This window comes from Protopterus annectens, chromosome 14.part0 (genome assembly GCF_019279795.1).
Source record: "Protopterus annectens isolate FY-2018-M chromosome 14.part0, PAN1.0, whole genome shotgun sequence".
In the NCBI taxonomy this organism is placed as follows: Eukaryota; Metazoa; Chordata; order Ceratodontiformes; family Protopteridae; genus Protopterus; species Protopterus annectens.
This window is the reverse complement of record NC_056748.1, coordinates 1020188544-1020200576: the sequence shown is the minus strand read 5'-3', so window position 1 is coordinate 1020200576 and position 12033 is coordinate 1020188544.

Here is a 12033-nt window from a genome sequence, read left to right as displayed (position 1 = left end):
TGTATGTGAAGAATTAATAGATGCATATGAAATCCTGTTTTTTTATTTTGTTTTCTGTAACTGTGGGAAAGGGCTGATGTAGTAAATCCTGTTATTTGAGTGGGGCTTGAATGTGGAAAAAGTGTTAACTTACTTTTTTTTTAATCTGGTAACAGAAGTGCTAAGTAGAAAATATATCTGCAACTTAAACCTGTGTATAATGAGTCTTTACCATGGTAAGCACATCTATGTATATTGCAGTGACATCTGCATTTGATTGATTAATATTAATATCAATATCATTATCAATATCAATATTAACTTAGAAAATCTGTGACAGAATTTCTTTCAGACAGAATCAGGTTATGAAGCTACTATTAGATAGATTGTTATTTAAATACTGATGTCAGTACCACTGATTGTTTTTTTCTTGCCGTGTGTATTATTTTCCTTTGTATACATAATGTGCATCAGCAATGTCTTGACATCTTTATTGTTTAAGTAATGCCTTAATTTATTCACTTAAGAACTTGTCATTGACAGTTATTATTTATATATGCATTGTTATTTATTATATTCAAAGAAGGCATTAATTAGCCTATAGTTTGTCAAGCTGTGGCTTCCACCTCTAATTAGCTTGATCACTTGAACATGCAACGAGTGAGGTATGACTTTTATAATTTATATTTGACTAAGTCAAAAGTGATGTTTAAATGATGCATATGCTCACTAACCATATCTAGAGTGGCAATAGTATTACCTTGACAGTAAGAAAAGTATGAGGAATTGAAGAATTTTGCCAGCCTTTACTGGGAATTGTGTGCACCTGAGAAAATAATTATTTGTTTTAAAAGCAGTTACTATGGGTACAAGTAACTAGAAGACATTGTGGTTCTCAAAGAAAGTGATGAAAAAGAGGTCAACGGTGCTATACGAAAGACTCATCTTTGCAAGTAGTGAGTATGAAGTCCTAGTATGTGTGTGAATGACGCCTATCCACAAGATAGCAGTGCGTATCCTCTTTATGCTCTATTGCCAAATGAGATTTATGTGGAAATTTTCTTCTCTGCTTTAACCTGTTAATTACCAGTGGAGTGACCATATTTCTGGTGGCCAGCAGACTTATTTAAGGCAGTGGAACATATCAAAGGACCCTTGTCCCTTACATATGCTAGTGGTACACTGGTTGACAGTGGTGGGATTCAAATCCTCTTGTGCTAGCCTGAGCCTTTGATCTTTGAATAAAGCATACACTGATTTATGGTAGCATTCATTCTTGGCTGCATGCACTTATTTTGCAGCTCGTCTTAAGATGTATTATCTGTGGTGGAAAGACATTTACTTATTTTGAGTATTAGTTATTCAGATGTAGGTATAGTCTCAAAGAAAAAATTGGAGAAAGTATATATGGGTAACTGCTTTTAATTATTCAGTCCAATGTCACTATTTAAAGTGTATCCTATTGTGCTGGTCATTACTTACAACAGCTAATAATTATTTGGCACAGAAAAATTATATGAAATTTATTTTATTGTTTTGTAAGCTCAGTGAAGTATATTAGCACGGCCTATTGGAGTATTTGCTGTTTTATACATTGCAGGGAGTGTGCGACCCTTCATTTGTGTGGAATCTTGTTGAGATGGGCTCTCAAATACGTTTAGTATATATGCTTAACAATGAATCATCAGCATTCTTGATACAGTTATATATCATAATAGTACTGCTTTATAATTTTGGTTTTACTGATAGTTTATTAGATCCCTTGTGGAAAAGAGGAAAGACTCCCATGAACACAGTGCCACATGCAGTCACACAAAATTTTCTATGGACTGTGTGCTTTATAAATCCATGTGCATGGAGTTTGATGCTGTTTTAAATTCACTAATTATATTCTTCTGTTTTTCATGCATCTGTTTAAATGCAGAGAAGGTAAATAGATGCTTTTGCTATTTCAGATTATCCCACTCATTAGAAGTTATATATGGGAATTATAAAAGATTGCTTTGACTGAACAAATGTCCATGCAGTAGAGATAAGTGAGGATGTGTGTGTGTGTGTGTGTGTTGTGTGTGTGTGTGTGTGTGTGTGTGTGTGTGTGTGTGTGTGTGTGTGTGTGTGTGTGTGTGTGTGTGTGTGTGAAGTGAGTGTTAGCAGGTTAGGATTAAAGTAAGCTCAAAGTAAGGGGAATAGAGTAAGTGTTGTGCATATTTTGTATTGTTTGTGTGGGGGTACTGTGTATGTGAGTGTTTGTGGGTTAGTTAGGAATATGAAGGGGAAACAATTTAGTATTATGAATGCTTGACATTGCATGTGTCTGTGTTGGGTTTTTGTGTAGTGGTACTGTTAGGGAAAGGAGTTTTCATAAATTAATGTTTAGGTTTAGAGTTGGGGAAGGTGCAGGTTTAGGGTCAGCACACATGAGTGTCAGGTGAGGCAAGTACAAGCCAGCATATGAAGGGAGAACAATGTGTAAGCATTTTCTGCTTTTGGAGAGGGATTTATCTTTCCCATTATCTGTCTTTCTCTTTTAGTTCATTACTTTCTTTGAGTAGGGTGGGCAATGCACAGCTTGGCTACCGGGATCTTAGAAATCTCTGTGGGGAAAAGTGTATATATGTATTTAAACAGGGTCTTTTTAGATAGTTGTGTTGCCTCTGTTTTAGGTTTATGTAGAGTGTTGTTGTTGTTTGTCTTTCGGCTTTTTCCCGGTAAGGGGTTGCCACAGCGGAACTCCGGTCCGCTAATGATTGGCAGTAGATTTTTACGAAATGCCGAGGTGCCAGCTCGATGCCCAACCTTCAACAAAGGCACTCATTTACGCACGCATGTCTTTCAAACGTTACCTAACCGTGGAGAGGACATGCAGACTCATATGTTTTTTTTTCAGGATATATGAGCTAAATACAAAAAGCTACACATGATGAACAGTTATTGTTTCGTAATGTAATGGTCATCCAAAATCTGGCATTGGAAGGTACATGTGAGATAACCATGATGAATGAGATAAGATTAATACTGTAAAATATTAATCATATTAACACTTTCACTAGAAGATGCTGTTGTCTGTAAACATCTCTGGGTGTAGGGATCTCCTGTGTTATTATGCTGTAAAGAAAAGTAATTAACTGGGCAGGAATATATAAAAATAATCTGTTAGGTATAGCACTCATTGGTTAGTGTTCAAAAGGGACAGAATTTATATATGTCAGATACTAGCGTCTTACAGTAGGCATCTGCCAGTCATCTTTGAACCTCTTTTGGACCATGGTATTGTTCAGTACATCTTAGTCCCAGACACACTGAATAGTTGCATTGTGTAGGAGGCTCCCTAATAATGTACTGAATCGTTTATATTGAATCAGATGGGATTCAACATCTTGGAAAATAAGTTTGACCAATTCTGTGAGTATTGTCACATGAATGATATTGGTTTATCCTCACAATAGAATGCCTTTAAAGCTTATGTTATGTATATACTGTTCTCAAAAATTGCATCGGAGGGCTGCCAGCAGGCTGGATAGCAAATTTTAAAGCAATCCTAAAACTATTAGGTGTATAAAATCCTATTAAGAGTCAAAGTTATGAAGCCATATGGAATGTATTTGTATTTCAAACATGGGCAAGACGTGTTAGATCTTAAGACTATTGCCGTGCTGGGCGGTCTTCAGCTCAGTTTCTACAACGGAACCCCACAAGAAATAAAACTGCAATCAAGAAGGACAAAAGTTCATAGTATGACAAGTAAGGTGGCTTCTATCTTATGTGCACTACATACCTTACTGGAACTATCCTTTGGTACATTGTCTTACTTTCATTGCAGGGCCATACATAGATAACAGTATTGCTCAGTTAGATAAGTACTTAAGTAATCTGCTTCTATTTGCAATGAAGAGATCTCATGATGGTAAATCTCAAAAAAAAAAAAAAAAAAAGAAAAGATTTTGTGTGGAAGTTCTAGAACTCAATATTAAATGTCACAAGGCTGGTAAAGACCTAAAATGGATGAAGTTTAGAGAATGGACACATTATACATTAAACTCTGATTGGAGAATGGGCATTCTACATCAGGGTGTTAATGAACAGGGAATGCCTGTTGAAAAATGAGTCCATCACTTCATGGCTGCATATTAAGCTGCTGTGGAATTCGGACTGTAAAAAGTCCGACTACCATTATTTTGCACTCACTAAGCAGTGCTTTTCTTATTTAGCAAGCATAAAATTAAAATAAGTAGATAATGTAAAAAAATATAGAAATGTGTGTGTGTATGTGTTTGCTGATGTGTGTGTGTGTGTGTGTGTGTGTGTGTGTGTGTGTGTGTGTGTGTGTGTCTGTGGGTGTGTGTGTGCGTGTGTGTGTGTGTGTGTGTGTGTGTGTGTGTGTGTGTGTGTGTGTGTGTGTGTGTGTGTGTGTGTGTGTGTGTGTTTGTGTTTTTGTCTGCATGGGTGAGTATATGCATGCAGAGTATATGCAGATCGAGATTGAGTAGTGGCTGCAATCTCGTACCTCTCATTCTCTTAGCTCAATAAATCTTTACAAAGCCTAAAATAATGGTGGGATAAAGGCACAAAAATAGGGACAGATTTTAATATTATTTTAAATGTTCCTGTTATAACATTAGAAAGTTGCATTTCTATTAAGTTGCATAGCATGATTTGTTTTAGCTTGTATTTTCTGAAGGAGATTTTATTTATTTATTTATTTATTTACATTTGTTGACCGGGAGTGTCTGACTGGATCTAGGTCCATTTTCAGTGGAGGCCCGGGGAGAAAAGCTCCACAGTTAAAATAAACAGACAGTAGTTACATTGGATTACATAGCGATTAACAATTTAACATAGCAATTACTTACAACATATTTACAGATGAAGAACATAGTACATCAATGAGATGAAGTCTGAAATTTAAATGTCAGTCATTATTTAATGACTTCAACCCACAATGATTTGCCAGCAAAACAAAAATGATATGAGGAATAGACCAAAAAAAAGTAAATATATGGACATTTTGTGAAAATCTGGACAGTTGAGAGGTATAGAAGTAGGAAAATTGTAATAGCTGGCATTATTAACTGGATTTAATAATGAGTGTTTTAACTGTACACTGCTTCTAAATGTGTGTGTGTGTGTGTGTGTGTGTGTGTGTGTGTGTGTGTGTGTGTGTGTGTGTGTGTGTATGTATCTATGAGAGAGAGTGTGAGTAGACATTAAATACTAAATAAACTTACTAAACTAATATTTTAGATAAAAAGTACTTCCTCCAACAACACTGACATGTACTAATAGTTTAAAAAAAGTTTGAAATGTTACATGGAGGAACTACTTTACATAAAAATATTAAAAAATATATATAGTAATTACAAAAAAAAAAAAAGTTTAACATGTAACCCATTCCCTAAGTGCAATAATGCCCACCAGGGAGTGTATTATTGTGTAACTAATACCCTTCCAAAGGTGTTGAGGTCCTTCACCTGCTGCATTAGGCCTCAGAACACCCCAGGTCATGTGTTATTTGTACAATAACTCACACCCTGTTGGGCATTTATGCTTTCCTATAGGAAGCTAGAGGTAGCTGATAAAAAAAATTGCTATGAATTTTCAGAAAAAAGATTCCAATTCTCATTCACTCCATCTTTGAAATAATTGATGGTTACCTCACCCTAAAACCCTCATAATAAAATTTTCAGATTTTGTTAGTTAAAGGCCTGTATCTCTATTAAATGCAAATTGCAACTTATGCATGGGCATCTGGGGGGACATGGCAAGAGGGTAATAGGAAGCAAGGCTTATCTGCTGGGACTAAGTAAGCTTCAGCCAATCATAACAATTCATGGACAACGTGTATCATATCTTGTGAATTTCTGAAGTAGCAAAGGCAATCAAGGTTCCATTACTGACATTGAGGATACACAGTAAAAGACATTGGTAGAATATCATGGTTTACTTTTTTTTAAGTTTTGCATAAATTTCACTTTTAAGAGGAGTCAAATTGGGCCCTGAGGAAAACATGCAAGAGCTCAAAAGCTTATGTTAAATGGGGTTCATATTTATATCCAGTATGCTCTCCCTGTCTTTCTGTGCGGGTTCCTCCCACCTCTGAAAAACATGCTGAGTGTTTCCATCTCAAACTCACCCAGGAATTGAGCTGGGGGCAGCAGCACAGACTCTACATGATGCTACGGGAAAATATATATACTGTGGTATGCAGTGCCTTCTACATAGGACAACACTAATCAAAGACTGCATGCCATGGCAGGGCTAGCCACTCAATAGTGTAAATATATGGTTCTAGGTGATCTGTATAGACAACAAATGTGGTGCTAAGCAATGAAACTTATTATTTGACTTGTCTGCTATTATGATTTAACTCCTGCCTGGTGTGATAAGGTGGTACTGGAGGATATGAATCACAACTATAATGCCTTGGCGTCATCTCTACTTTATGATGGTGCCATGCTTCTTTGAGTACTTAACCTTAATATTATCTGCATGATTCATTTAAGTCTTTGGAGAAACTGCTGGATTTATAATTTATAAGCATATGATACAAGTGTCATGTATGAATTATAAGCCACCCCCAGAAGTTTATAAATCATTACCAGAATGTTGGGATAAAAATATTTTGAGACCCCTGAGCATTGATGTGTCATAGAATATGGAAAATATGTTGTTTGTGGTGGTAAGTTAACAGCATTCTGGGCAAGTAACATGAACACTGGATAGGGCACTGGTATAAAGCAGATCAGAAATTAGAAATAATTATGGCAGTTCTTACCATGCATATATTTTACCTACTGACCACCTCTATGACATGTTCTTAAAATAGCATTATTTATTAATGTGAAAGAAGAGTGGCACTTTTTTGTTGGGGGGCACATTTCTGGCTTTGAGGTAGAAATCATTGCCAGGAGGCACATGAGAGGGAGATATCCAATTTCTTAGTTTAAGTGGTTCTTTGCTTGCCTTGCATTTTATATTTTGTTCTATCTATCTATCTATCTATCTATCTATCTATCTATCTATCTATCTATCTATCTATCTGTCTGTCTATCTATCTATCTATCTATCTATCTATCTATCTATCTATCTATCTATCTGTAGTACATTAATTTGATGGTTTAATTGGTTTAATTTCTCCAAGTCTTTTGGGTTTCTAATACTACAACAGGACTAGACCCCATTCCTAAGCCAAAGTATGATTAAAGCTCGTGAAATTAGTATTGTTTTAATCTTTGATGTTAGCAAAAGTGCTCTTTGCAGCACTTGCAATGTGCTCAGAATTTAATCCTTCTGCAATACTTTTGGAAGTACATGCATTGGTAGAATATCTAAATAAGACTGCAAATTCTGTTTTATGAGACCCATTGCTCCTACTACTATTGGAACTATATCTTTCTTCCCCATTGCCTCATTTCTCCCTGCAATTCCTAGTATTTTATGGCTTTGTGTCACTCTGTATGTAAGACACTGTAGTCACTGGGTGTAGTAATTTCAATGATCTATGCTCCTTTTGTCTTCTTGTCATGAACTACTATATCTGGTTTTCTCACATCTGTTTTTTGAACTATTGGTAATGGATGATCCCATATGATATAAACTTCATCATTCTTTTTAATGCCTTCTGGTTATGTTTCCAATGCTTATCAGCTACTTCAACATGGTAATGTTTGCATAATACCCAATGCAACAGTTTTGCCACATTATTATGCCTTTTAATATACAAGCCCTATGCCATTAGTGTATCATACCCAGCAACAAGATATGTGACTGTTTCCAATTCTATTTTACAGAACCTACATTTGTCCATTTCTCACACATTCTCAATGGACTTTGTAAACCAATGTGGATATAGTCCCCTGTCCTGGGCCACCAATATTAATCTTTTCTATTTTGGTTTAAATTCATCTCTTCTTAACCATTCATGCGTCAGATCCTGATCAACACAAGGTTGTTTCTGGAATTTTCTACACTTGCACCTATATTTATGCCTTTTCCACATTTCTTGTCTTCTCATCTGATCCTTCTCCTTATATTCTATGTTTTATTTTTTGACATATTCAGTTGCTGCCTGATTTTTGTCCACTTCTGGTTTACTTTCCATTTCCACTTGTCACTGATATGCTTCTGCTAAATTAAGCAGGAAAGTCATCGTAAACTTGTTCTCTTCATGTTTCAAAACTTTCAATATGTTTGGATCTGATGAGGTCAGCAGATATGTATGCAGATCTGTAACCATGTCTGAGGAGGCTCATACCTCCTTCGGAAAGAGAAATATATAATATTGGTATATACTGATATTTATATATCATTTGCTAAACATGAATCATTTTTCTTGTTTTCATGTCCAACTGATCCAATACCTTTTGGAGTCAGTCAGTCACCCCAAAACTGTAACTTAGAACAGGAAGAGCAAATTGATTTATATCTTAGACTTTGTTCGTAGATGTCAGGGATGTTTTCAGTATTAATTTTAGTTTTCTAAAATATTGCTTACTGAGTTTTGTTTGCATTTATTTGTGTTTTATTGTTGATCCTTCATCAATTCTGAAATATTTATACACTGCCTCCTGCTAAAGTTCCTGTATATTACATTCCTGTCCCAGACTGATATTTTTCTTTGTGCAACAGATTCCTGCTTTAAATGTTACTTTTGCACATTTATCAAGACAAAATGGCATTCTTATGTCATCTGAGAAAGTTTTGATCACTTGCAAATCTGCTTTCAGCATACCTCATCTGATGAACTATACAGTTTTAAATCTTGCACAAAAAGAAGATGAGAAGTTGTCTTGGTAACAATACAGTTTCTCAGCTCTTCTATCTAAATTCAATTTCTAACAGAAATTTTCAGTTTAAAGTGGTAGTTGGCTGATTATTTTAACATTAAACTACATCTAACTCTTTTGAAAGACTTCCTTGGGATGTTTTATCATCTGACATTGTATTTTCCTGTCAATTTCAACCAGATAAGATACAGACTTCACAGCTATCCAGCATGAGTCATTCCAAGAACTCTTCACAGGACTCTTCAGTTAAAAAAGAATTTCAGTCTTTATTTTATAACATCAAAGATTTATCCTTAAAAATAGACAAAATGGACAACAAATTGAATGTTTTTAAAGATAAATGCACTCAACAAATGGAACAACTACAGGAATTATTTATGCTGCACAAATCCCAGATTACAGCTATAGATGAATCTCTTAATGATGTAGAGGGCATACTTTCTGAAGAAGAGCTCTAAGTGTAATGTTTATTAAAGCAAAATACATCCTTACTGAACAAGTTGGATGACCTAAAAAAATAGGTCTAAGAGAAATAACTAGCATATATATGGACTTCCTAAAAAATCTGAAGGGGACAATATGATTAACTTCCTAACATCCTGGATTCCTTCCATTTTAAACTTACCATAATCTCTTTCATTTGGCATTGAAACAGCCCATAGATCTTTTTCTTCTTCAATAACATCCGTCAAGCCTAATAATAAACATAGATCTATAATAGTTAGTTTTTTTTTCCAGTCATGATAAAGAACTTGTTTTGAAAACTGTTTGTGCAAATTCACCAGGGAAATTCCAGGACTCTATAATCAGATTTGACAATGTATACTCTTCAGCTGTGGTTTGTAAAAGAAGATAATTATTTCCCCTTATGAAAGCATTAAAAAAGAAACAACTTTAAGTACATCTTCTGTTTCCAGCTAGACTGAAAATATTCCTTTCTGAAGGCATAAAAACTTTAGATACAATGAATTTGGCTACACAGTATTTACTAAGCAACAATGCTTTGGACCAAATAGAAGCTATGGATTGGAACAGTAGTACTTTTAAGAGGCATGCTGAAAAGAATGGATGGAACACTTTAGAACAAAAAAAGAAAAAAATTAAAGGATAAATAATACTTTTAACTTTCTTTGTAGTGCTTCTAATTTTACACTGATTTTGCCTTTTCAGAGGTTTACTTTCATTTACAGTGTATTATATTGATACTACTAAATCTGAAACAAAAGCAATACTACCTTCTGAACATCCCAAAAAGGTAAAACAAATCAATTGGTTTTTAATATGCTTAGTTTAAACTATTCCTTTTTACATTTTATGTTTACTTTCTACCTTGACATACTATAAATCTAGTTTCTAATAACTATCTAGTAGCAAGTATTGATAGGTTTAAATATCACTAGTTAATAAGCTATGTCCTTACAATTTATAACTTAGTTTCACTGTTTTTAAACAAATAGTTACAATTACAGGCTTGTTGTATGAATAGATGTACTTTTCTGGTGGTTTAAATGAAACTATTCTATACTGTTATATATTTTTTATTTCTTTAATCTCTAATATAAACTTAAAATCTTTTAAACTGTAGTCAATATTGCGAAGAATACTTCAGTTGAAGGAATACAGAATGCTCGTTATGTTGATTTAACTGTTCTGGTTTCCTTAGTATTTAAAATGCATTCCATCTGCATTATTTATCTAGTTTGACACATCTGTTATGCTTGAGATGCATTTAATCACATTCTTTTGACAATTTACATTTCTGTGGATTCCCGCTGAGGTCACGAGATGCTACTGTTCACTTAAATCCTCCTCCAAATTGTTTTACTCATTCTCGGATGTGTGAACATTCCAGACACTTCAGATTTACTTCTGATGATGTAAGCAATAAGCTTAGTGGTCGCGTCTGAGCTGTTTACATTTTATTTAAACTGGAAAGTCCTCAGAACATGAAAACGATAGTATTTGCCCTTACAGAATGAGAGTGGGTAAGTTAAACTTAAAAAAATATATATATATTTTATGTTCTAAAGCAGAGATATAAAACAAATGCTTATAACTTTTATTTAAACAAGTGTTTTTACCTTGAACATTTGCAAGTCTTTTGAGTTGATGTTAAAGATGTACAAGCATCTTTCATATTATATGGAGAAGAGTACAACCACTTTTTTATGACTCCGAGTATATTCTACTTTTTCATCCAGGATAAGTATTTATTTTTTTAATATAAATAAGCACAACATTATACGTTTAGTTTCAGTATATAAACTTCCATAATATTTGCATCTGAACTTTTATCAGTTGCTAATATGCTATTCCTTTCTATTATGTTTAGTAAGAAGTGATATATAATCCTGATAAAAGTTTTGTTTACTGTTTCAGTAGATCTGCCCCAAGCACTTCTTAAGTTCTTCTGGCATATAAACATACATTTTATAATGATGGTTCCTGCAGCTGTTTTTAAATTTGTAGGATTTTGATGCGAGTAACATTAGTCTTCAATGTACTGAAAAGAGACTTGCATGCAATTATATATATTTTAGTTGGTCTAGTCTAATAATAAATTCATGTTGAAATGTACTAAAGAACTCATGCCTATATTATCTCAGTTCATTTTACATTGTTTCTGTCTGCAGGGGTCTTGAATGGAAACTGTTAATCTCAATACTATATATATTTTGTTTTTTACTAATACTTTGGGGTGAATATATATGGATGCAATACAATTTATTTAATAGTGGTTGCTCAATCCTTTACTCACTGACATTTTATTTTGGAATTGGTTTTATTTTAACCCTAAAGAATTGAGTTATAAGCTGGGGTATAAGAAAGTTTGTTTACAGATTTTGTAAACATTGATACTTAAAATTTTAATAGAGGTTATTGCTTTTAGTAGTTGAGTATGTATTAACATTTTAATGCTTTTAGTTTCTAATTTTCAAATATTATACTGATCAACAGGCTACTTATAACAAACACACAGCTGTTTATTAGAAGCTATACCTGCATATATACTTAATGATATTAGTATTAGTATTTTTTTGCTTTCTTTCATCTCAACGTGTTTTTTGCAGTACACATATTGTTGTTGTTAATCTTATTCTTTATAAAAAAATATAAAGGAAATGAAAAGAAAAATTGAAAAAAAAGAGAATAATAATATATATATTATTTTTTCTCATCTCTGGTATTTATTTTAATGAAAATAAAACTAAGATACTACCCGAAAATTATACTGAAGAATTTATAAATCAGAGGTTTTCTAGACTAGATA